Source organism: Camellia sinensis, chromosome 6 (assembly GCF_055761805.1).
Source record: "Camellia sinensis isolate YWXY chromosome 6, ASM5576180v1, whole genome shotgun sequence".
In the NCBI taxonomy this organism is placed as follows: Eukaryota; Viridiplantae; Streptophyta; class Magnoliopsida; order Ericales; family Theaceae; genus Camellia; species Camellia sinensis.
The window spans coordinates 145,392,501-145,417,606 of NC_138966.1; the positions used below are offsets into that span (position 1 = coordinate 145,392,501).

General features: G+C 34.4%; 1 protein-coding gene across 7 annotated transcripts in view; it reads right to left on the minus strand.

Moving 5' to 3' along the window:
* The window catches only part of LOC114267889 (cell division cycle protein 48-related / CDC48-like protein), an 11,668-nt gene extending 9,231 nt beyond the window's left edge, over positions 1-2,437 (minus strand). For 2 of the 7 annotated variants that reach the window (XR_014331289.1, XM_028208966.2), the window contains exons 1-2: positions 2,268-2,437; positions 1,315-1,376 (exon numbers count right to left, since the gene is read on the minus strand). The gene's annotated coding sequence lies outside the window, so the exon portion shown is untranslated. Of the gene's footprint in view, positions 1-124; positions 292-406; positions 483-1,314; positions 1,377-2,267 lie in introns of all 7 variants that reach the window. The other 5 variants (XM_082872674.1, XM_082872673.1, XM_028208967.2 and 2 more) reach the window with 5 other exon arrangements.
* Between the last annotated feature and the right edge of the window lie 22,669 nt (positions 2,438-25,106).

Genomic DNA, 25,106 nt, shown 5'->3' on the forward strand with positions numbered 1-25,106 from the left:
ATCTGTCCAAAAATAGGAAAAGTGCCAAATTAATCTAAAAGCGTTCAAACTGTATATAACACCATGCACACACTGAAAACAAATCTCTAATTTAACAAACAATTCACTTCAAGGGTACCATTACCAGGAAAATAACCACATCCATCACAAACAACACATGTTACCATGCATCATGCATGCTTAAGAGATAGCGAGTCAATGAGTTGTTGCAGAAGCTAGGCTAGCCAGAACTTTCTCTATAATCCATCTTTCCTTGTCTAGACATGTTGAAATTAAGAGATTCTACAACCCCTTCAGAAAAAATAATATTAAATAAATCAATAAATAAATTTTAGTTAAGTAACTGTAGAGTCCACAAGACCAAAAAAATATTAATATCAAAACAAAGGGAACTTCAAAATCTGACCAGATCTTCTAAGATAAGAAAGGGAAAACTTTGACCAGATCCACTGAATCATGAAAATCATAAAGGATGAGATTTACTGAAAAAAAGAAAAGGATGAAAAAATTGAACAATTAAAACTCACAAGAAAAACTAACATGAAAAGTCTACATTGATGTCAAGTGGCCCTAGAAGAATAAACGTGTGTTACGTTCTATGTTGCCTGGGACCATAGATCGTTCTGGTACCTGGAATGAGAATGGAAACGTGGTACGCCACATGCTCTAAAATGTGGTATGATAGGGGTAGATTTGTATATATTATACTTAAGAATTTAAGATACTTCTGAAGTTTTTTTTTAAATACTATTAGGCATCCAATAAAATGTAATATTTTCTATGAGCATTATAACTCATTTTTTGATGTTTATGTCTTGTCAAAACTTATCTTAGGGTAGATTTTAGTTCATTTTTTTTCAATTTTTTTCCTCCTAAGTTAACATTTAAGGACATAAATTGGAAAAAACTTTTGAGATCACTTTGGATCACTAAATTTACCGTTTTTGAACGAAAGTGTACCATGTTTCGGAACATGCATACCAATACATAATTTGTTAAGGTATTAGTGTTTTCTGGCAACACAGGTTACATTTGTACATATGGACCTATACAGGTATATGAGGCATGAGAAAATAAGAATAAAAAAATGTCAGAAAAACATTAAGTCATACACATTTGGAAACATAAATAGTATATTGATAAATACCAACAAACATCAAAATTAAAATTAAAGACACTTGAGAATCACATACATCATGAATTAATAATACGCTGTAAAATCAGTACATCATAACTAATCAGTGCCCTATTTCTTGACAGGGCAGCAGAGGTAAAAACAACTGAATCAGTCAAAAGAAGAAGAAGAGATTGTACCAGGCTGAGAAGAAGATTGAAGTCAATTCGTCGAACAACTCTCACTCGTCAAATAGAAAACTCTGTTCAGCCAACATTTTTTGTAAAATTAGGTCTCAGAAAGTGTTGGGAAGCAATGTATAGTTAGGGATTTAATCCCCTGTAGCCACAAGCAAAAGAACAATGAAAGATCAAGTAAAATCAAGGGTTGTAATTGTAGTAGGGTCCGTTTGATTAAAAAGAAAATGGTAAAAAGTGAAGTGAAAGAAAACGTGTTTTGTTGTATGAATTTGATTAGGGTGAAAAATAGAGAAATTCAAAATTGTAATTATAAGTAATTACTTTTATAAAAACAAATTTAAATATTTTTTTTTTTTGTATTTTTGCAAGAAACTAAAATCTTAGTTACTATGCTACATGGGTTGTAAAAAAAAATTAATTTCTTATAACTTCCAACACTTTCGTACTAAACAAAATCAATAAGCAACTTTGATGGGTTTTGCGCTTAGGTTAATGTTTTGAGTTTTTATATAATTCGAAATTATCATAAGTTTACCATGGTGGTGAGTATGCAATTCTATCCAATTTGAGCCATAAAATAAATAAATTAAAAAATTAAAAAATCAGCACAGTATACATGCAAAGGCGATCAACCAATCAAGACACCAATTGTTTTAGTGAGTACTGACCCAATTAGAAGCAAGATTGGCACATCATCAAAGCACTATTCAATTCACCAAATAAGTACACTGGGAATCAACAAATCAAGCAGTTTTTTCTGGTGAAAATGTATTATCTATACCTTAATTTGAAAAACCCTTTCATTGTTTCTATCTATAGCAACCCTTATAAACTGAAGAATGAGTTATCAAAACCCCAATTTCTAATCTCTACAAAATGGAAAACACACAACACAGATGCGTATAATGTATAAGGAGATATCAACATAGAACTCTAAACAAATAATCACTTACCAGCAAGAGCAAGCGGGCGAGCCTGCAACATGGAGAGAGAAGATGAGAACATAGTTGTATAGACAGAGAATTTGAGAGAGAGAGAGAGAGAGAGAGAGAGAGAAGTACAACGAAGCAAACGCTGCTCAAAGCCCAGACTCAAACCCTAACGCTGACAGAATTCTAAACCATAGTTGAGTTTATAAGTAACCTATTAACTCAAACGTTATTGTCCACGCGCAAAGAGAGCGCGTTAAAGGGATACTCTGATTCTGTAGTGGGTTTTTGTTTGTTCTTTTGGTGGTAACTCTTTGTTTTTTATTTTGGGCATTTATTACATAATTATCAAAATATTTTTAATAATAATATTTAGAATAAAGATTGGGATTCTCTTTTCTTCCATCCCTTTGACCTTTTTTCTTTTTTGATTGGTCACTTTATTTTTTTTTCTTCTCCTCCAATCACCACTCAACACGTGTGTGTGGGGTGGTAGGGGTTGAAGTTTGAGGGGGTCGTTTGAGGTGTTCTAAATAAATGTACTTTTTGTCTTTTTAGACTAAAAAGTTGAGGAATAAAATATGATTGTTTGTATTAACTTTTTGACTTTTTATGAAAAAATGTGTATTAAAAAATTGTATAAATTAGTGTATAGGGAAAAATTAGGATTAGAAGTTATGTAGCCGTGATTTTTGACTTTTGGTGAATAGTGATAATTTTTTAACTTTTTTAGTAACTTTTTGACTTTTTAATTTTTTTACACATCTCAAACTTGGCCTAAATCACTGCTGTAATATTTATATTGATTATGTGAATATTTTATGATGTGAATATTTATACTATTAATATAAATATTTACATTATAAAATATAAATATTTACATCATTAGATTGCTAAGTTTTTAAAAAATATTTATAAAGATAAAATTATTAATAAAATACTTTAAATATGATAATTAAAATTTAGTTGATCAAATGAGTACTAACAATAGGATTTATTCAAATATAATAATATTTTATAAACTAATTAAGATACAAGAATTTGAAAAATTATTTCTTAATAAATTCTTCCTTTTCTTTTCTGTTTTTATGATTTTGTTTTTTTGAAAATTAGAACAAGAATTGTTTTATATATTATTTTTATTTTTTAAAAAACATATTTTATTTTATTTTTTTTCTTAATAAAACAAATTTTTTATTTTCTCCATCTCCTCCAACTACTCGCCGGTATTTATCGACCATCATCCAAGTTCCAACACCTTTCAACTGGCACTCGATCAGTCACTATTTTCCTTAACTCCCACCCAATATGTTTATTTATTTATATAAATATTTGGATAAATTACACTTTAACCCCTTGTGGTTTGTCCCAAAAATACAGAACCTCCCTGTAGTTTCATTTGTAATACTTAAACTCCTAAACTAAATACCAAATTGTAATTTTTGACAGATCCGTTTATTTAACCAGAGCGTGAGATTCACGAGCATAAAAGTGTAAGCAGCATTCTCTCCTGCCAAAAACATTACACTTTTGGACCAAAACACCCTTTCTCTCTCCCCTCATTATATAAATATGCAACAAACACATTGAGGCTTCTGAAATTGCCCAGATTATCTCAGGATTTCTTCCTCACCGCACAACAAAACTAGCCTGCAATTCCACACCACCATCCACCCTCTATCTCTTTCTCATTTCCCTTTCCTTACCACTCGCTTCATCCAACAAACCAAGGCGATACCCACTGCATTGCCACACCATTCACATTCAGCAGCACTACAACTAATATATATACACACATCTTCAAAAGCAAATCTCCAAATAAATTTGTCAAATGAATCGGACCCAGTTAGAATTAAAGGAAATTGTTTTTTTGAATTGTTCAATAAAAGTTGCAAATTATAATGCAAAGAATAGTTAGAACTTGAAATAGTTTTTACTTCACAACTTCATATTTTTTTGGTTTGAGGTGTTGTATGTAAGTGGCTGCTTAAATTAGGACAACCATGGCTACTTTCATAAAAAGGAAAAAAAAAAAAAAAGTGAGGAAGAGGGTTAAAAAAAAAACCCAGTGATGAGTGTTGAAAAAAAAAAATTGATGGCATTTATACCAACAAAATCCATTTTATCTTTTCCAAGGTGGTGTTGAAAGGTGTTGGTGACATGTGCATCCAGCTATATATAGAACTAGTTTGTGAGTATTGAGTTTTGGTGTTGTTCCAATGCATCATTGGTTCGGCCATATGGTGTTCAGACTATGGCTAGAGTGTTATTCTATTCATGGTTGTTCTATCCAGCTTGGGTCTTCAAGATGGGAAGTTTAGATCATGTTATGAAGTTGGTACCCCCAGTCTTGGAGGATATCGGCGTTCCCGGTTTTCTTCTTGCCGTTGGTTTTGTTGGTCTCAACGCATATGGTGGTGGTTGTGTTTGAGCTTAGTCCAGCCTGTTTTCTTGGCTGGTTAAGCTTACGGTGTGTAGCTCATGTTGCAAAGAGTCTCTCTCTCTAGATTTTCTCTAGAGAGAGAAATTTCCAATCATAGTGGTGAAAGGAATGGTGGGTTTAGAGCTCATCGGCTTGTTCTAGTACCTGGTTGCTGCTTTACTTTGTTGGTTTCTCTCATGCAGCTGTGTGTGTCTTTTTCTCCGGTGCTGGACTAGTTTTGGTCTCTGGTAACGGTGCTCTCCATGCCCAGATTGTCTATTTTGTGTTGATGTCGGAGGTGGTAAGTCACTGGTTCTGGTTGCAAGGGTCCCCTCTGTGATATTTCTGCTCTGGTTTGTTCTCATTCGGTGTTAGTTTTGCCAGCATGATTTTGCAGTGTGTTGCTGCTTTGGTCTACTCCGGTAGTCCCATGTGAGTAGGTATAATAGCGCTACAATGCGGGTTCATTTCAGTAAGGAATTGTTGGGGCTTTGGGAGCTTAAACGACTCTGGCAATTTCTTTCCTACTCCGGTGTCCGATTTTAGATTGACTGATGTTTGTTGCTCTCCAGCTACGACTATTTTAGAAGCTTCGATTTGTTGTATTTGACCAGCCGTCACCGGTGATAAGGTTGTGAGATGGGGATGAGGGTGGTAGTGAAGCTGTAAGCATGGTATCCGACGTTGGGCAAGAGAGGAATATGGTCCACGCGCATGGTGCACGTTGCAAATGTTGTATTCAAGCTAGCATGTCTGCTGATATAGCTTGACATGCTATAATTGGATGCACATGTTGGCTTGGTGTTGAAAGGTGGTGGTGACACGGAGCTCACAGTGAGAGAGAAGATGGAGAGAGAGAGAGAAGATGGAAATAGAGATACAAAGTAATACAAATAAAATGACTGAGTGGAAAATATCTAAGGGCATTTATGACTTTTTATTACTTATGTTACGTCCGTCCAGAATTACAGTTTAGTATTAAATTTAGGGGTTTAAGTGTTACAGATGAAATTACAGGGAGGCTCCGTGTTTTTGGGGCAAACCAAAAAGGGTTAAAGTGTAATTTACCCTAAATATTTTTATGCATTAAAAAAATTTGTAAAACGAAACCTTACTTATTATATTTTATTGGAGATGTGGACTCCAAATTTCAAGTAGTAAAGGTGGGGGCTCAAAGAACTATAAAACATCTTTGCTACTTGAATAGTATACAACATATTTTTTTAAATCAAAATTAAAGTTATAGATATTTTACAAATTTAACAGCATATACTCACTAGTTTTAACTATACTTTAACTTCTTTAAACTCTCGTCCCAACCACCACTTTCTCCGACATCCCTCTTTCCAACCACCCTTACACTTCCTACCTTCGAAAACCCGTTCCTAGTCACCCTGTCTATTTCCGTCACATACCACCTTCGATAGCCCTTTCACCACCATTGAAAATTTATTTTTCTTGCTTTATTATGTATGTAAGTTTAGTTTTGTTATTCACATCACAACTGTAATTCATATTTTAGGAACAATTTGAAGATAAAATGAAGTTTCAATGCTATGTCAACAAATTCTATTGAATTATAAATGACATCTAATAGCAGAATAAAATTTATTCAAAATTAATATGTTTTTACAATAATAATGACTAAATTAATATTTGAGATTTTTTTTTTTTTAAATTTTTTTTGCGAGATGTGTTGAAGTTTGGTAACCAGTGTTTTAGCCTAAAGTTGAAGACAACACACTTTTCATGCTCTAAACATTCTCCTTTTTCCGATCAATCTCCAGAGAGGATCTAACCCTTTTCAATCTCGATGTTGGATGTAAACTGGCTTCAAACTGTTTTATATCATTTATATTATGTTTGATTGGGAAATTTAAAGAGAAATTTGAAAATAGAAAAGGAAAAGTGAGGTGAAATGTGAATAAAATATACATATATTTCACACTATTTTTTCTCTTTTCCTTTCTAAATCTCCAAATCAAACACAATGTTAAGCTGTATTTGATTTATAAATTCGGATAGAGATTTAGAAAGAAAAAAGAGAGAGAGGAAAAAAAAAAGTGAAATGTGAATAAAATATAATTATATTTTTTATATATATATTTTTTCCCTTCTCTTTCCAAATCTATACCTAAATTCATTATTCAAAAACAAAATCTTAAGAAGTTGATGACGTAACAATCTAGATTTTTAATTATCCTGTAAAATTTATATTAATATTATTTAATTACAGTTGAAAAAATATATGATTTATTTTGTATTATGATGTGTAATTTTATAAAATAATATAATTATTATGAATCTAGGGGTCAAAGTATAAATAAATAATAATAATAATAATGAGAGTGATAGTAAAATAAATAATTAATTTTCTGTCGATATATGATAAAATATAATTTAATTAAAAATTAATTAATTTATATAATTATATTAAGAATCTGAGATAAAATGTAATTATCTTAATTATTTATTTAAGATTAGGATCAATCTATATAAAATCTAATCAAATCGGAGAAGGATTCGGCCTGGCCACGTGTCGGCCAGGTATGCCTTTTACCTCCCTCTATATAGGGAGGAGAAGATCTGGAGAAAGAAACGAAAGAAAGAAGGGAAAAAAAAGAGACAAATAAAGGAGATGGAAATAAAGGAAGAACAGGAAGAAAAAAAATAGTGGAAGGTGATGGAGTTTTTGATAGTGAAAAGGAAGAGTAAGGTATTAATTTTAAGGGAGTTATATTATATTTTGAGTCATCATAATATATTTTACGTATGTTTTGATTTATCATAATCTTCTTTATATAAGTTATATTTTATTAGTTATATTAATATAAGTTATATTTTATAAATATTTCAATTACGTGAATTAATTTCTGAACTCTATGGATATGTTTGTTTATATTTTAAACAATATTTGATTATAACCTTATAAATATATTTGTAAGTACTATGTCTTGGGAGACGTAAATAACCATTGACTTTTGTTTGATCACTTTGTAGCCCTTTGTCTGTCATGGATCTATTGACTTCTGTTCTGTGCGGAGATAAGTGCTATACTATTGTGGGAGCCACCTCTATAATCCATACGAGCCACCTCTTGAATCCGTACCTCTGTTTTGATTGTCACTCATGTGACATCTGTTCTGTTTTGTACCTTGATTATAGTTATTTATTTATATAATTTCTGTATTTCAGTTTCTGTCGCTTAAATGATTTGTTTACCAATGATTTATTTACCAAACTGACTTATGTAAATGTTTTGGCCTAACTAACTATCCATGGTTATTTCGTGTCCCTTATACTCTTGGTATAATATTTTTCACTCTGCCACGTGCTTATAGCTGTTTATCAATTTTTAGGAAACAGTGCAATTCAGAAATAGCCTTTGGAAACTCTTAGATACGGGACTGCAGAATAGACACACAACACTTTTATGATATTTTTATATGTAAATATCGGCCTTTTTATCAATACATTTTGTAATAAAAATAAAAGTTCTAATAATTATTTTGATACCCTTATTTAAATATTACGTCTGCTCACGTTTATTAATATATTTAAAAATTAGTTGGAGATAATTTCAGTTATTAACCACCACAATATTTAACTCTTGAATATGAAAAGCGGGTCGTGACAGATGAACTCGTATTTGACATATTCTTACCTACCGTACGTAGCAACTTTCATTGAGAATCCCCTACTGCCAATGCAACAAAGAGAGGGGTTGGTTGATTATTTAAAAATTATTTTTAGATGAGTTTTTATCTATTTCTAGCAAATTATTTTTATATTTTTGTTTTCATTTTTTTAATGTAATAAATTTAGATATTTTTATAAAAATATGAAAAAAGATTGTGAAAAGCATTAAAAAAATCTGATTTTTTGGGTATGTTTTTAGATGGATTTTCTTTCGTTTTTAGTTATTTTTTTAATATTTTAATCAATTTTTTCTTTCTTTTATGAAGCATTTAGATTAGATATATTTAAAAAATATACATGCAAACTATAAAAAAGGTTCACTACAAATAAATAAAAACCGATCTAAATTTAAAAAAAAAAATCAAATTAGAGCTGATCCTCACATGGGTGAGACGGCCAAGTGTGTAGCAATGGGACAAAATTTGACAAGCCTGGGTAAAGTTTTTTTTTTATATTTTATTTTGTTCACTGAAATGAGATGGAATATAATAAAATAATTGATCATTCATTAGGTTTTCAATAAAATGATCATTCTTTTATAAATGATAATTCTATTTGTAATTTGTTTTTCATTATTTTTTAAGTCAACTAAATATGAAAATAAATATTTTGATAGAATAATCGTTCTATTTAACTATATTCTAATAAATCAAACACTATCTTAATTATTTATTTACAGAGAGTATGAAGAGACAAGTAAGAAAAGGCTAATTATTTTAATTTTTTACTGCTCAAGTGGGTTTTTTTAAAGCGTCTCCAATGTTGGATATGTAAATAGTTATTTATTGTTATAATTTAATAATGAATAGTGTTAAAATATTTAATTTTAACAATTTTGCTCTAATGATATAATGTAAAAAAAATTAACTTTTCACGCAAAATATCCAATCAAAGTACTATATATGGATTCCTAAAGAAAAGAGAGATACAAAGGTTTTAGCTATATGTAAAACTTGTGCTATATTTGTGCTATATTTGACACATCTATAGGTAATATATGTAGCAAATCATATATCTTACCATTGGAGTGAAAATTTAGAAGTTTCTGTTAGAAATGGTTTTGGGAAAAACAGTTTGGTTTGTGTTTCTTAAAAAATTTTAGAAAAAATTCTCTACAAATAAGTTTTCAAAAGTAATCAAACTAAACAAATTTTTCTAATTTTTTTTTCCAAAACTTGTTTGGTTTACAAATTTTTCAAATAAATCCCTCTCTCATACACATCAAATCAATCACTTTTTCCAAAACTCTCTCTCAAAATAATTTTTCAAAATATCTTTTGAAAAAAAATCAAACCAAACAAATTTTTGTACTTTTTATCTCAAAACATGTTTCTCAAATACAAACCAAACAAAGCCAGAGACTCTATTTGGTAGAGCTTTGGAACGTTAGTTCCAGGCTTTGATTTGCACATCATGTTTGTTTACGGTTTTCAAAAATCAATTCCACACTTACTTTTGAAAACTCTGCCAAAGGCGAGAAAATTTGAGTTAACCGGTCGTCCTACCGGTCGTCCAGAACAGTGCATAATTTTATTTATTTATTTATTTTTTACAATTGACACATGTTAATTTTTATATATTCAATAAAAAATATTTTCAGCATTTTTAAATTTTTTTTATAAGTTTTGATAGAATTTTGAATTGTGTGTTTGGTTATGAGTTGTAAGTTTTTGTATCAAATATCATATGTCACATCAAAAATTCTCCACCGTGGCTCGCCTTTTTCGCGCTCCATTTCAAAAGGTTTGAAAAAAAAGGCCTTACAGTTTGGATTCCCGAGGTTCTGAATCTAATCTCACAAGTGCAATGTGAAACTGATAAATACCAAAGAGTCCAAATCCGACAAATCGTTTTGAAAAATTGATTTTAGGATCAAAAATGCCAAAATTGAACTGCTTTGCCAGATATAGAGTCGCCACCTAAATATTTTATTTTGGAGAAATTTAGGAAACCCATGACTCGTGTGACGCCCTAAAAATCGCTAACTTCAGAGAATATATTGTCAATTAAATACAGGATTTATCTAAGGTTAGGAGCCTAGGAAATGGCACTAATGAGTCCTATGGCCAATAACCGAGTAAGATTCCAAATCGCCGAAAGAGTCAAGTTAGCCTCCCTTCTAAGTCCAGGTTTCTTAGGTAGCACATTACCCTTTTGACAGATCTTAAAAAGCATTCACGCAAAGTCTCACAAGCAACGCAGAGATAGGCATACGATTACAAGGTAAATAATAATTACAGTATCTCAAATTTTAAATTTACAAACGAGTTCCATTACTATTACAATCCAAAAAGAATAAATAAAGGCACAATTGGACTAATGAGCAAAATGGTTCCAAACTTTTTCTATGGAAAACTTAAGTCTTCAAATGTCTTTGACTCTTCGTTGGCTTCGTACTTTTCTTCGATACCTGGCATGAAATGCCATGAGTTTTGAATGCCCAGTAAACGCACACACACCCCATCCCTTTTTTCCAATCCAATATACCATCACAATTATAACAAGCACGTAATGAAGCATGATAATCATTCAATAAAAAGGGATTACAAGGTTAGATGTTAGTAATCTAGAAATCCCCCAAAAAGACTTCGTCCTCCTAACCACAAGAATCGGACGCGGATTATTCGGTATGCCTCATCTTTTGCTGCTTTGTTGCAGAACTAACCTCGGATGCCTACTAACAGTTATATACCGCGTAGCGCCAATCGCAGGGCCTCAAAAGAGACGGTAATAATGGGCCTTGCCCAAATCCTTCCTTACACCAAATACCTAGGGTCCGAATACAATCGCTCCGTTCAAGGGTTCCGAAAACCACTTGCACACGATTTTAACTTCCAAATAGGGAATGCAACTCGTCAACCAATCAATATCTTAGTAATCTTGTCCGAAAATTCGCAACCCATTACCACCCATTAAGTTTCCCATTTGAGTTAGATAATTTAAGTCAGAGTTAGGACATGCTCTTGAAACAACATCTATTGCACAAGTATGAACAACAAAATAGTACAAATAGAAGGAAATAAAGTTACCACACATGAGATCCACATATGAAGATAGGCACAAGTAGCTCTAGTTATATTCATGAAGTTAAGGGGATAACTTCGCACAAGAATATAATTTCCATATTTGCATAAGTGTGAGCACCATCGAAGGATTAAAATAAAATACATAAACCTTATGGCACGTGTAATATCATACCGAGACATGATCATAAATTAATAAGCATATTCATGAACACAAGAGCATAAAACACCAATGAAAACAAAATTTCCAAATTCAGTACTACCTAAAGATTATACACAAAAGGGCTATTTCAGATTTTTTTCAGAGCCCGGCCTTCCTACGGTTCGTAGGGAGTTTTATCTAGTTTTTAGAACATTTTTCGAAAATGGAATAGCTTTTCCAGATTTGTAGTTATTTCAGAAATACTCCAGCTTTGTCCAGATTCGTCGACTGTTACGAAAATCAGATTTCTCATAAACCGCTCACTTGTTTTCAATGAAACCAATTTTCCTTGAAAGATAACTCCTTAAGAAAGATTTTGACATAAAATGAATGTCCAAAATACTTTTATACATTTTTCTACAATTTTCGTAAGGTGGCTGCAAAATAGATTTTTCTGGCACAGTTCTTGAAACTAGAAAGTTGGTGAGAAAAGAGGTCAGCTAGGGGAAATTTTCCACTTATCTTGTGATGAAAACATGCTAAATAGTATGTATTAAACTCAGAAATTTAAGGTGAAGGTGTGCCTTTGAAAATTTTGAGAGATTGATAGGGAAAAATGTAGTCTTATACCGTTATAGACGTGCCTGAACGTCTCGGGAAAATCCCGTTTTGTTCATTAGGCTCACTACAGTTTGGATTCAAATGTCACGGTTCTTAATTTGATCTTGTAAAGTGCAATGCGAGATTGACAAATCACCAAAGAGTCCAAATCCGGCAAATCGTTTTGAAAAATTGATTTTTAGAAAGAAGTGCCAAACATGGACTGCTTCGCCAGATACAGAGTCGCCACCGAAGTATTTTATTTTTGGAAAATTTAGGAAACCCTGACTCGTGCCTAAGGCCACGTGTCCGTCATCACCAAAGTTGCCTCAGCTCAGGAACTTGGGTACGAGAGGGAAAGGTCATGCAATGAGCACCCCTGCTCGCCCGATCTAAGATCGGCCTTTACTAACATGATATATTGTTTTTGAAAACACATGTGCTCTTATTCTGGTTATTTAACCTAGAATTACTATGTGATGCACATATCATACAAGTATAGACTGGATCGCCTAAGTTGGAACAAAATATCTTATGTTTGTTTTTGAAATCGGTTTGCTACTCGCAAGTAGGCTAAAATACGGATTTTGCCACCCTCAAGTGGGTTTAGAAAACATGGTGATTTGCCACTCTCAAATGGACTTAAAACTCGCAATCAATGAATTGTTCCAATTCAAGTAATCCAACGTTTACCTACAAGCATTCAGGCAGTTATATCACATAAGCAGTTAGCCTCATGGCAAGCATGCTATCATGGCAGTCACTCACACACATGCAAGGATGCTAAAGGATAAACACTCACCGAGTACTCCGAGCCAAAACAAAAGCTATGCTAGAAATCAATTCATGATCCTAGCTATGTCAAGAATGCCTAATGCAACATATACAAAATGCAACTAAGATAGGCTCGGCTATTCTAAAATGTCATGTGAAATGCAATTTGATACATGTATTCAAACAGGAATTGAAATATAATGCAGTTAGCATGATGCGCCGAGCCCGGTGCATGCAAGACAGATGAATAGATGTAAACATGCGAGCATAAGGATGCTAATTGAAACATGCCCTAAAACTAACCATCGTAAGCTGGTAAATAAAATGGAGAAAGAAATGGGGGTTGGATGACATGCATCACACGCACGCACACTTATTTATAACAGTTGTGCCCTCTCGACGGAGGGTCTGAATGAATAATACAGAGCCAACTAGCTAATCTAAGTTAATCTAGTTAAATTAGTTATTACACAATAGAATGAATAACAAGCTACAGTTAATTATTACACAACTCTAACTAATTAACAAATTAACTAAGCTAGCAATTGAATAAACATGTAAACTATATGAAGTAGGCTGCCTCAACTCTACCTTGGATGATGAAGGATGCGTGCCTGGTCACCTCGTGTAGAAATCCATCGCGATGCCCCGATTTGCTTCTGTTTGCAACTGGTCTCAGAACACTGCAAAAAGCTCCAGAAGGCTGAAACTCCATCATGGGAATCGTAGAAGGGATGCTGACCAGTTGTTGGCATTGGAGACCACCTGCCGACCACTTTTTATGCTGAAAACCAGGAAAAGTGGTCGGCTAGCCACTTTATCTGGTCGGCCGACCAGTTTTTGCTGCTGGTTTCTGGTTTGCTGCAACAGAGAGCAAGAAAGAGGCATGGCAAAGTATTTGCAACACATGTATGCACAACCACCCTTCCTATCATTACATAAGCTCAAGGGAGTATGGTTCTCGACCCTTGGGCCACCAACCACGCATCTCGATGCATGATGGCCGAGGAGCCCAAGTTGTACAACTCAATATGAAATGAATGCACACACGAACAAATAAAGCCTAAAACTCCATCATGTATAGTCAAGAGTGTTGGCGACCGAGAATTGAGGCACGTTTCATCACTTCGAGTATGAAACGCCCCTCGTTTCCTGTGTTTGGACTAACTCCTATTCCAAACACAATGCAACAAATAACATGTCATGGCATACACAATGCAGGTACCAATTAGCATACACAATGCAATGATGATATACTCAATGCAATGTGACCTAAGCATACAATGCAAAGGATAAGGCATACACAATGCAACAGACAACATAGCATGCAAACAACATGCAATCAATCATGCTTAATGGACTTAGACTAAAATGAACAGACCTCAGCCATGCCCAAACAGAGGCCATTTCACACCAAAACTTAGGCACAAAAAGGCAAAGAACTTGTGCTCATGCAATGGCTCATCAACAAGGCATAAAGGTCAACTCTCAAACAAAATGAAGAAGTGACGAATATGAGACTATGGCATAGGTACAAGCATTGAAATCATCTACCAAGTGATGTCATATCATGCAAATAGCTCAAATAAAGCATGCCAAGAGACCCGAAATACAAAGCTAGTCAAGGGCTTTACACTACAACCATACCAAGCAATGCTCAAATGACCTAAAGCACTCAAAACATACCTAAGGTAGGTCAAAATGGTAGCAAAAACAAGCTAAACTCGCAACAAAGATGGCAAGAAAGTTAGGCCCCCGAATTAGCTCGCAAACAAGGCATAAGGGCACAACTCTTAAACACAATGAAAGAGTGATAATCATGAGAGCATGGTAGAATTTTATGGTCTAAAATTACCTACCAAATGATTCTATATCATGCAAATAGCTCAAATATGACATGCTAGGGGGCCCAAAGTGCGAGGCTAGCAAAGCCAAATACACCATAACAATACAAAACCAAACATGCATGACCAAAATCACTTAAATTAGACCTCAAGCATGTTAAGTCAAAGCCAAAAAAAGTGCTGGAGTGAAGCCAAGACATGCTATAATAATAGGCTACAACATCAAGCATATAAGGCTAGCGAAGAGGATTTACACTACAAGTGTATTAGGCATGCAAGAAGTGACAAGATCAAACAAAAACAGTGATATGCCTCAGCAAAATAAGCCCAAATACAAGCTAAGATATGACCAACATAAGCTTAAGAAACATGCTCACACATGAAGCAAATCAATGCAAGTATTGAAGACATAAGGAGAGGGGATAACCCTCTCCTCTTTGGGACCTTAAAACACCACCCTCACCACTGGAATCCCTTTGGATTTTAGTGGTGAGAAGACCAAAGCAAGGTGGTCCCAAAGGCTTTAAAAGAAAGCTCAAAATAAGGCACAAGAGGGGGTAGACTACCCCCAATACCAACAAGGCCTCAAACAAACATGTTAAGGACTGAAAAACAAAGCTTTTTGCAGTTTAATGTTAAGCCAAGAGAAGCATGAAAATATGGCTAAGAGAGTGATCAAAATAGAGCTTAAAATGAGGAAAAGAGGGTTACCCTTGAAGCACTGCAAAACCAGCAGATTTCCTGAGCCAAAACCAACTTTTGAGCTCCCATAAAACCCTCTAGCAACTCAGTAACAAGGTAAGAGTGTTTGGTTAGGAGGTTGTGTGCACAAATGTGAAGTAATGCACCAATATAGAGAGAGAAAGAGAGGAATATAGAGAGAGTGTAAGCCTATGCTCTCTACCCAAAATCAGAACCCTTACAATGGAGAGAGGGCCCCTCTCTTATAGAAAAACCAAAGTTAAAGCTTCTTAGAGAAGCTAAAACTTGGATGCAATCCCTCCATACACGTGTATGAAGGATACAATCTGTGCCCTCCAGCTGGCACAGCTGGCATCCACACAGTCTACCAAAACAGGGAAAGAGGTGTCGACCACTTCAAGTGGTCTCCCAGAAAAAAAAGTGGTCGGCAGGGGGAATTGGTGGTCTCCACACTGAAAGCAAGCCAATGGTGGGGGGAGACCAGAAAAGGGTGGCCTAAAGACCAAGAAAACCAGTTTCTCGACTAGAAAATTGGCTGGGGGAAAGGAAAGTGGTCTCCAAGGGGAAAAACTGGTCTCCCATCCTTGTACCACCTTCCAAGCAAGGAAAAAAGGTTTGTACCAAAAACAAACCAACACAGATGCAAAACAAGAGTTCGAGAGGCAAAGGACGCAGTCGGGATCCTCGAAACCCAGCTGTTGAGCACCAAAAGTGGTACACGACCACAAAAAGTGGTCTCTCGGACCACAGTGTCCCTCTAGGGAGAGAGGAAGCAAGGTGTGGTTCAAAAACCAAGCCAAACGGAAAACGTTAAGCAGTCCCGAGACAAGGCACACGGCTGAAGGCTCCAAAAATCGGAAACTAGTCTCTACACGGGAAAAGTGGCCTATGACCATGAAAAGTAGTCTACGACCACAGAGAGATAGTCTACAAGACCTCTCCCTCCCTCCGGAAAGGAAAACAAGGCTTTGGTCCTCAAACCGAGCCGAAGCACAAAGAGTTCGGAGACCCGGAGGTAAGGCTCTCAGCCAAAACTCCGAAGCTCAAAACGAGCACAACATGCACTATCACCGAGCGCTCAATTGATGACGTCTGAGTCTTAAGGTCGGTCAAAAATAGGGTGTCTACAACCGTTTAAGAGAAATAGAAGAAGGGTAGAATCAAGGCTCAACTCCTTTCATTTTTGACACAAGAATACCATTATAACACATCTGAAAATACCATTTTAAACTTCTAATAATATGTATTTGAAAAAGAAAAATGGAAGAGAGAGTTGTGTTGTGGCTTACTTGAGCGTTGTTGGAATTGCTAGCAAACTTCTTCTCCTATCTTCCACCAAGCTCACTCTCCTCCCTCTCTTCTCTCACTTGAATATAGTGTGGGTGTGTGTGTGGGTGTGTATATGTGCTCAACAAATGGGGATGAGTGGTATATTTATAGAGAATTTGGTGTGAAAAGTCCTAAATGCCCATTGGTTCCAATTCAATTGAATAATGCCTTGATTTAGTTTAAATGTAATGGAATGAAGGAGGATTAGAACCTTAATTATGTATTTAATTATGATCTAGTTAGGTTTATGGCTAATTTAAATACCTTCTAGTTAGAAGTACACATATATATATAGCAAATCTTTATAAGTACCAAAGTCATTATTGCTCTAAGATTTCAAGGGATTTGTTTGTACTAAAGTACAATGATTATAGCTTAGGAGGTATGATGGCTAACCATGTAATGGTGAATTAATGGACTTGTTTTATATTTTTTTTTGTGTACAAATCTAGGAAATTGTAAAATATAATGTTAAAAAAAGATTTTAGGGTACAAGTGTATATATAAATATATAATGGTACTTGTTTGGGGTCAATTTGTGATTTAATAAAAATGTGAGGGCTTGGGCTCAATTAAAGTATCTATTTCAAGTGTAGAGTTAATAAATTAGTGCTAGGAAAAATAATTCGGTTTGTATTATCTTGTTTTGAATTTAAAGGTAAATAACCAAACGAAGACTGTGAAAATCGGAAGTTAAGGTTTAGAGCGATTAATTTAAAATTTGAGAGTTAAATAATTAATATTAGAGTGTTAGAAATGATTTCTAAGCTTCCAGGGTTGATTAGGGTTGTATGGGTTCGTCCGTGATGCATTTTCGGTTCTAGGGTTTAATTTACGAACAATCAACGAATTAAGGACTTTATTATAATAATCCAAAATTTAGGGACCTAATAAGGTTTACAAAATTTAGGGGTCTCACAACCTATCCCCCTTAAATAAATTTCATCATCAAAATTTCAGCCATTCTTCATGTCTCAAATTGCGTCCTAGTGCTGGCAACCTATTTTTAAATCATTCAGATCATCTTCTTCTTTTATGTTATTCTCCATTCTGTCTAGAGTCGCCATTGGTTTTATTCTAATAATAGCGTTTTGAATCAAATTCCTCTCTGATTAATGACTAAGGAGATAAGCTAATTTCCCGCGCTTCTTGAGCTGTTGACTTTGTGAAACCCCGTATTTTTATATAATAAAAATTATATACATATATTTTTTTAATTTCTTAAATAATTATTCACAACATTTTGAATAGTCTGTATATTTTTATACTGAAAATTTATTCAAAATAAAATAAGATAAAATATTTTTGACTTTATATTGCTCAATATTAATTTCTGAACCGTATGATATTTTTATTATATTTTTCTTTATATTTTTTTGCAATCAAATTACACTGGAACGTAATATTTTCTGTACTAAAACCCAATAAAAAACCATGGGTTTGCTCCCCATGTTTTCTTGCCTCCCACCCGCCACGTGCAATCAGTTTCTGTAACAAAAGAAAATGTGGTGGACATGCAGATGCTGTACACCTCCCTTCTTTTTAATTCTCTTCATTTTTATCTTCTTTTACTCTTCCTCATTTTGCCCATAAATTGAGCCTAACTTTTCCTTACATCTCTTCACTTCCATTTCATCTCTCTCTCTTTCTCGGTTCCCTCTCTTTCTCTCCACCTCTCATTCTCAAAACTCTCTTCCTTCTTCTTTATCTCTATTTTTCCTCCTCCCCCTAAACCCCATAGCCATGGCCTTAACCCACACTATTACCAACCTGCGAACTTCTCCACCACCGGCACATCGTCGGACCGCCACCACCACCATCACCATTACCTAATTTCATTATCATCTAGAACCACCATTTACAACGTGTTGTAGGTAAAGAAAGAGAAGAAGAAGAAGGAAGATGGAGGAGAAAGAAACAAAGTTAGAGAAGTTTATTTTGAATTTAAAAAGTTGGTTTTCGGCTTACTTTCAGCATGCCAAAACCACCCATTCCGGGAAGAAGTGAGAAAAATAGGTCATGTAAGATGAAGTACAAAATAAGTTTAAGAGATCGGCAAAAGAATGAAGTAAAACCGTTAAGAATCAAGAAAGTTATGCAGTCCGAAAGATGGTTTGAAGAAATGTCTGAGATGGTAGGAAAAAAATCTAATTTTTCATCAAATTTTAGAGATCCGATGGCATGCAAAAAGAGACAGAACGAGGTGTGTGAGTAGTGAACCAAAAACTAAGCCGTGAGGTAAATCCAATGACAGAAAAATAAGATAAAATGGAGTTACGATGAAGAAGATACAAGTATTTGAACTGGTGTCATTGAAACTAAATTTCTAGGTCTTTCTGTCCTGTGGCTGTTGGAGAAGATGAACTGAATTTTATCTAGCGTTTCTCGGTTCATGGTGCTACGGTGCATCCTAATACATTTAGGTTAATTGAGTGGTCCGATGACTTTGGGGATGACCACCCTTAGGTTTTTCGACGTTTAGAATCCATTTTTGGGGTTAGATCTTGCAAAATTCTGAGTCTAAGATGATGATCAAAAACTAAAAGTTCTAAGAGAATCCAATGGAAGATCAACGGTGAGATTGCGTCCGATTAATGTGAAATTTTAGCAAGACGATCATGGAGGCAGGACGGTCATATCTTACGAATCATAAATCCAATTCGGACGATAAATCGTTAGTAACCTAACCTTGTAAGAAAACTCTCTCAACCCTCTCATTCTTTTTAATTGTTAAAATTTTCATATGTTATAAATAGCTGAAAATTTAGATAAAATATTGTTTATAGTTGTATGTAAATTTGTGATTTGTATGTTAAATATTTGAAGGTTATTTTTTATTAGTAGCCTTAAAAATCATGATATAATTTTGGAATTAGACTTGCATGTGTAGTTTGTCCCATTAAAGAGATGATTAAAATTTTTATTTGGTTTGATTATATAACTCTTCAATCTGCCAGAAACTTGTACGAATTTTTAGACAATTTTATGCTCAAAATTTTGAGATGATTTCTTCTACAAAATTGTTGAGAATGATGTTTAGTTCATCCAGGAATTTTTGCAACAATTATTGAGCTTTGTACGAATTTATACAAATTTTTAATTAAATCTGAAACTGTAAGTCAGATTTTAATATATGTTTGAAAATTTATTGAAAATCTTTGTTAATCCAAATCTGGTAATTTCTATCTAAAATATGAAATTTGAGTAGTCTAGTTTCATAATAAATTTTTAGATTATAGAATTGATTTATGAATTTAAGTATTAAATTAATTTAAGAAAATGTCATAAACCTGTGTCATAGAATTTCTGAGAATTTTACAGAATTATTTATAACTTATTTTTGAAAAATTCTTTCTGAAAAATGACCTAAACATATTTGTTGAATATTCTGTACATTTTTCTGAATTTAGAACTGTATAAATAATTTATTTATAATTTTTATTACGTAAGGTATAACTTGAAAATTTCTAGACAGGTTTAAGATCATCACTTCAATTATTTACTTGGATAAAAATCAGTTATTGTGTTGGTCTAATTCATCAAATATTGTAAATTAGTAATCCATGTATGGGTGTATTGTGGTTTATTTAATATTGTGGTAGTCTAATCTTGTAAATTAAAAATCCATGCATGTGTGTGACTATGGTTTATTTTCTTTGTATCTAAATTATTATTTCATACCATGGTTTAAATAAATTGTTTATTTAAATTCTGTACATTTATTTATTATTGTGTGACATGTGTAATATTTTATGTTGGGAATTTTAATGAGTTGGTATAACATTATTTGTGATTAAAAATTAGAATTATTTGTGATTAATATCAAAATTAATTGAAATGATTAACGGCAAATACGAAGTTAACAATTGACGGTTAATACTAGTTGTTCAAGGTGAGTCTTGGTTTTAAAGAGTGTACGAAATTAAGGGTTGACGGTTAATACCGGTTGTTCAGAGTGAGTCCTAATTTTAAAGAGTGTATGAAATCAAGGGTTGACGGTTAATATCGATTGTTCAGGGTGAGCCCTGGTTTTGAGAATTCTCATGTAAATTGTGTCGTGAAACCCTAAGATGGCACGAGACTTATTTGAACCCTTTTCAGTATTCGGTTTTGGAATGAGGGTGGATGTGAATGTGGCACACAGGGAGGTTACGTACCCCTGGCAGACCGTTTCCTTGGAACAGACCATAGATGCCACTACTTGGGTATATAACTCTGGACGTGAGCATCCCTGGTAGTTACGGTTGGTAACACTTGAATATTTAACCAATGGGGGGTTTCAAATTAACCGTTGCCATGCTTAGTGGTTGGTAAGTTAAATCTCTTTGGTGAGATTTCGAGTGGCACCTAATTTATTAGAATTATCGAAATTATTTTAATGGTTGTAATTTATGTTTACAATTATATTATTATCTCATGTTTATAATATTATTATTTTTCTCTTAAAAAGAATGGTAGGTTGGTTATGTTTTCTTACTGTGTTGCAAAACTCATGACATATATTTTTGTTGCCCTGGCATTATGTCAGGTTTTGGCGAGGAAATAATTGAAGTTGAAATGGAGTTGACGCTAACGTAGAGCCTTGACTGATTTGAAACCCCGATTAGAGCTGAATAAATTATATTATTTTATATAATAGCTATTAAGGACTTTATAATTTCATTTGATGTTGTATTTAGATAATTTTAAGTTTTTATCTATTGTTATTTGAACATTTGGTTATGTACGAGAATTGGATTGCCTTATTAAGATATCAATTTTTTGATTTATTAAGTCATTTTGTTAATTTAATTTCCCCTGATGTTCCAAAATTTGGGGCGTCGCAGACTATATGGGTAATGACACTGCTACTTCAGTGTGAGGGCTTGTATTGCCAATTTCCTGATGTGGCGATCTACACTTCCCATTGTGTTGGTTGATTTGTTGCATCATTAATCTATCCCCCTTAAATAATAAAAGCATTCTGTTGGATGGGTAAGTCATCTCCTTCTTTTGGCAACTTTCGATAATAGCTAAGGTACAAGTAACAAATCTATTTCTACGATGAGGTTGATGTCGGGTATCTTCATTCTTCAGGAGTTAAGAATTGTCGTACATTCAATTTCTAAGGGTCCACATACAAGTTCTAATGGTCCGATATAGCATAGTTACGATGGATGTGATGGATAAAACATGTACTTAAAAATTATGAGACAAGTGTAAAAGTACCAAGACTTGGATTAATTAAGGAGAATTTACACCTTATGCTCGGATTACAAAAATTCCTTCAAAGAGGGTCCTAACTATTATCCTAGTTTTACTTTCTTTAAGCTTTTTTTGCAGTTCTTCAAGTCTACTTGCGGCACCTTACTTGTCCCTTAGATGTGGCGCGGTGAGACCTTCTTTTGCTTGTAGTGTGAATGCTCGGCCGATTGGCCTCTAACTACTACTGAGCCTAGGCCTCTTGTTGTTTCTTGCCCACTGATATACTCGACCAGCTTGTTATATTTGTCCATGGCTTCTAACCGCTAATCCCTTGCGTGTTTGCTCCCGTTCCTTTTACCTGATATCCTGATTGAGCGAGTTGAGGACACTTATTCTTAAAATGTCCTGGTTGGCCACACTTGTAACATTTCCTCATCATATTCCTCAATTCTTCACTACGCCTTTGTTGACCTTGCGTTCCCTTATCATAAAGTACTAATTTGGTTTGGTTCCTAATATCCTTCACCTTGAAATTTTGTTGTTTAGCAGTCTCTGGCTTAATTACCCATGGTTGTTGTCTTAAGTGTTTTTCTTGATCTCTGTCCTGCTGGGGACATTCAAGCCCCTTATGTCCCATCTGTTGACAATGATAGCACTGGATCAGCCTTACTGGTCTTTCCTGAAAACTTTTCTTCAAATTTTGTTGTTGTGGTTGTTGTGGTGGTAGCCTGGAATAAGGTTTTTATGCCACGTTTCCCTTTTGGTTTCTCCGGGGTCTTACAAATGATTGACTCTCTTTCTTTTTGTTCCAAATCCTCCTTGCATCAACTATTTTCCTATCTATGGCAGTGTCTACTACTTTATCATATGTTTGGAGTCATTGAGGTAAGACCCTTTCTCTAATTATAGGGTCTAGGCCCCACTCGAATCTTCGTGCCTTTCCTTCAGCATTTACTACATATTGAGTTATTGTGTCTTGCTCTAGCTTCTGAAAGTCTAGAATCCTTTCTTGTTTGATCGCGTTTGGAAGATACTTTTTTAAGAATAGATTTCTAAACTGTGCCCATGTCATCATTGTGATGTCCCTAGATTCCTTGATTAAGGTCCACCAATGGTCTACTTCTTCTCCCAGTTCATATCCAGCTAGAGTAATTCTGTTAGCATGCTCTGTTACTCCCATTGTATCTAGTATTTTCTCAATTTGCTGAAGCCAGCTTCCTACCGTCCTTGAATCTAATACTCCTGTAAACGTGGGTGGTTTTTGTCCCCCAAACTCTTAAAAGAAGTGAGTCCTACCATCTTGTCTGTTTCCTCTTAGGTGTTCTAATCCTTTCGAAATTTAACCCCCGAGATGCGAAATTTCAATAAGTGCATTAGTTCATTCTTAGAATTTTGAGTTCCCGACACCATTTTCCTATTGCATTGGGCTCGAGTGTAGTCTACCATTTCTCTATTTTACGTAGTAAGGCATAAGCCAGAGTCTAATTATGGATACAAAAGGGTAATTAGCTAATTTTAAGTTAGAGTTATCTAAGGGTATTTGAAACAATAAGATCAAATAATAGATAACAGATTTAGAGAAAAACACAATACTACTTCATATATAATAGTAGGTGCCATTACAAAAGGTAGTAGGCTTCATTACAAAAGGTTACATCTTGATAACGCAAGTGTGGTTGCCATATTTCTTACTATTATTCTTAGAGTTATACTAGATTGTACTATGCCTATATTGACACATACGTTTACAACAGTTTAGAGATTACGGATTACAACTCTAACCCTGGTTGCTACTGCATCGGTCAAGGTCTTGGAATGGGTCAACTTCTTGTCCTAGTGTAAGGAACGGTGACCCCAACGCGCCTGTTGCTCTTTGACTTTCGAGGGGGATCTCTGCTAGTCCAATTGGGTGGGATTCTGGTTTGAGTATGAACTCCAGATAAAAGTTCCGCTCCCATTTTGAAGTGCCTTGAAAATTGCTTCTAGAAATTTTTCGTCATCCTTCTCAAGCCCAAGTGCATGCTTAAGAGCCCGATACTGACTTTTGAGTTGGCGTCGAATTACGGCTCTATTTTGTTCAGGGGTGAGATAAGAGTGTGCTTCCTCCACTTTCCTTACTTCTTCGATCAATTTTTCCTTCCCCGTTCTTTTACACTATTCATTGTAAACTTGTGGGTCAAGGAGTTTAATGTGTTGGTCTTCTTGGAAACGATAATAGCCCCAGTGGTCGTAGTACCAGACGTTTGATGGGTTACTAGCCATCCTATGTCAAGGAGAGGGAATCTGTTATTAGTTTTCTTTTAAGTTAATTATTATTATTATTATTATTATTTTTTTTATAATAATAATACACTAGTGCATGGGAAAAAGTAACTAGAGTTGCAAATCGGGTTACGTGGGTTGAGGGTTGAACCTAAGCTCTGATACCAAGTTGTGACGCCCCAAAAATCGCGAACTTTAAAGAATATATTGTCAATTAATACAAGCTTTATCTGAGGTTAGGAGTCTAGGAAACGACACTAATGAGTATGGCCAATAATCGAGTAAGATCCTAGATCGCCGGAGGAGTCAAGTTAGCCTCCCTTCTAAGTCCAGCTTTCTTAGGTAGCGCACTACCTTTTGACAGATCTTAAAAGGCATTCATGCAAGGTCTCATAAGCAACGCAGAGATAGGCATAGGATTACAAGGTAAATAATAATTACAGCATCTCAAATTTTAAATTTACAAAACGAGTTCCATTACTATTACAATCCAAAAAGAATAAATAAAGGCACAATTGGACTAATGAGCGAAATGGTTCCAAATTTTCTCTAAGGAAAACTTAAGTCTTCAAATGTCTTTGACTCTTCGTTGGCTTCGTACGTTTCTTCGATACCTGGCATGAAATGCCATGAGTTTTGAATGCCCAGTAAACGCACACACATCCCATCCCTTTTTCCCAATCTAATACACCATCACAATTATAACAAGCAAGTAATGAAGCATGATAATCATTCAATAATAAGGGATTACAAGGGTAGATGTTAGTAATCTAGAAATCCCCCAAAGAGACTTCGTCCTCCCAACCACAAGAATCAGACGCGGATTATTCGGTATGCCCCCTCTTTTGTTGCTTTGTTGCAAAACTAACATCGGATGCCTAC